Genomic DNA, 2500 nt, shown 5'->3' on the forward strand with positions numbered 1-2500 from the left:
GCTGCGGTACTGCAGGCCCTCCTCCCCTTCTTAAAGGGGAGGGGCCTGCTGCAGCGCGAGCGGAGATCGCGAGTGCCGGCAAAAGAGCCCGGCACTGAGGAGTAGTGCCGGGCTCTTGGGACACAGCTGGCACAACACGGGGGGGGGGCTCAGGAGACCAGGGACGGCGGCACAAAGAGGTGCTTGCAGGCGGCCAGCGGGGGGGCGCTACCAAATCTCGCGATCGGGGTGGTAGCGGGGTGCTGCGCACAGCGATGACGTCATCGGTGGCGGCGCAGCGCTACAGGCTAACGCCGCCATTAGCGCCCTGCTAAATTTCGTGGGAGGCGTGGCCAGTGGTGCTAAACCCACTAAGTGCCCTTTTTGGGCGCTAACTGGTCGCGCAGCCCACCGAATTTCTAGGCCTATATGTGTGTGTGAGAGTGGGTGTGTGAGAGAGAGTGTGAGAGTGTGTGCGTGTGTGAGAGTGTGTGTGTGTGAGAGTGTTTATGTGTGTGAATGTGTGTGTGCGTAAGAGTGTGTGTGTGTAAGAGTGTATGTGTGTGTGCATGTGTATGTGTGTGAGAGGGTGTATGTGTGTGAGGGTGTGTGTGTTTGTGAGAGTGTGTGTGAGAGTGTGTGTGAGAGTGTGTGTGAGTGTGCGTGCGAGTGTGTGTGTGTGCGAGTGTGCATGTGAGTGTGTGTGAGAGAGTGTGTGAGTGTGTGTGTGAGTGTGTGTGTGTGAGAGTGTGTGTGTGTATGAGAGGGTGTGTGTGTATGAGAGGGTGTATGTGTATGAGAGTGTGTGAGTATGAGAGTGTTTGAGAGAGTATGTGTGAGAGTGTGTGTGTGAGAGTGTGTGTGTCAGAGGTGTGTGTGTGAGAGTGTGTGTGAGTCTGTGTATGTGTGAGAGTGAGTGTGAGTGTGTGCATGTGTGAGAGTGAGTGTGAGTGTGTGCATGTGTGAGAGTAAGTGTGAGTGTGTGTGTGTGAGATTGTGTGTGTGTGTGAGTGTGTGTGCGTGAGAGTTGTCTGTGCATGAGTGTGTGTATGTGCATGAGAGTGTGTATGTGTGTGTGAGTGTGTGTGTGTGTGTGTGAGTGTGTGTGTGTGAGTTTGTGTGTGTGAGTGTGTGTGTGAGAGTGTGTGTGTGTGTAAGTGTGTGAGTGTGTGTGTGTGAGTATGTGTGTGTGAGTGTGTGTGTGAGAGTGTGTATGTGTGTGAGTGTGTGTGTGTGAGTGTGTGTGTAAGAGTGTGTGTGTGTAAGAGTGTGTGTGTGACAGTGTGTGTGAGAGTGAGTATGTGTGTGCGAGTGTGTATGTGTGTGAGAGTGTGTGTGTGAGTGAGTGTGTGAGTGTGTGAGTGTGAGGGTGTGTGAGAGTGTGTGTTCGAGTGTGTGCGAGTGTGTGTGACTGTGTGAGAGTGTGTGTTTGAGTGAGAGTACCTGTGTCTGAGTGTGTGAGTGTGTTTGTGTGAGTGTGTTTCTGTGAGTATGTGTGTGTGAGTGTGTGTGTGTGTGAGAGTGTGTGTGTGTGTGTTTGTGTATGCGACAGTGTGAGTGTGTGTGTGTGAGCGTGTGTGTGTGTGTGAGAGCGTTTGTGTGGTGTGTGAGAGAGTGTGTGAGCGTGAGTGTGTGTGTGAGGGTATGAGTGTGTGTCTGTGAGAGTGTGCATGAAAGTCTGTGAGTGTGAGTGAAAGTGTGTGTGAGTGTGTGAGTGTGTGTGTGCATGAGTGTGTGTGAGTGTGAGAGAGTGTGTGTGTGTGTGTGAGAGTGTGTGCATCAGTGTGTGTGTGTGAGAGTGTATATGTGTGTGTGAGAGTGTGAGAGTGGGTGTGTGAGAGAGTGTTTGAGAGGGTGTGCATGTGTGAATGTGTGTGCGTGTGTGTGAGTCTGTGTGTGTGAGTGTGTGTGTGAGTGTGTGTTTTTGAGTGTGAGTGTGTGTGTGTGAGAGAGTGTGTTTGTGTAAGAGTGTGTGAGAGTGTGTGAGTGTGAGAGTGTGTGAGTGTGTATGTGTGTGAGAGTGTGAATGTGTGAGAGTGTGTGAGTGTGAGAGTGTGTGTGTGAGTGTGTGTGTGAGTGTGTGTGTATGAGTGTGTGCGTGTGTGTGTGTGAGATTGTGTATGTGTGAGAGTGTGTGTGTGTGAGAGTGTGTGTGTGTGTGAGAGTGTGAGTGTGTGTGAAAGTGTGTATGAGAGTGTGTGAGAGTCTGTGTGCATTAATGTGTGTGGGAGAGTGTGTGTTTGTGTGAGTGTGTGTGTGTGAGTGTGTGGGTGTGAGTGTGTGTGTGTGAGAGTGTGTGGGTGAGTGTGTGTGTGTGAGAGAGTATGGCCTAGAAATTCAGTGGCGCCCCAAGCCTCGCCTGGGCGCCGGAAGTACCGCCCCGGACGGAGCTGCGAGCTCGAAGCGCCCCGCATCCCTCTTGGGGCACTGCAGCTGAAAATCATAGCGCAACATGCCACAGCGCCACACGCTGCGGCAGGGCGTGCTGCGGCACTGCAGGCCCTCCTCCCCTTCTTAAAGG

This window comes from Somniosus microcephalus, chromosome 8 (assembly GCF_052327205.1).
Source record: "Somniosus microcephalus isolate GS21.2 chromosome 8, FLI_Smic_1.0, whole genome shotgun sequence".
Lineage (NCBI taxonomy): Eukaryota > Metazoa > Chordata > Chondrichthyes > Squaliformes > Somniosidae > Somniosus > Somniosus microcephalus.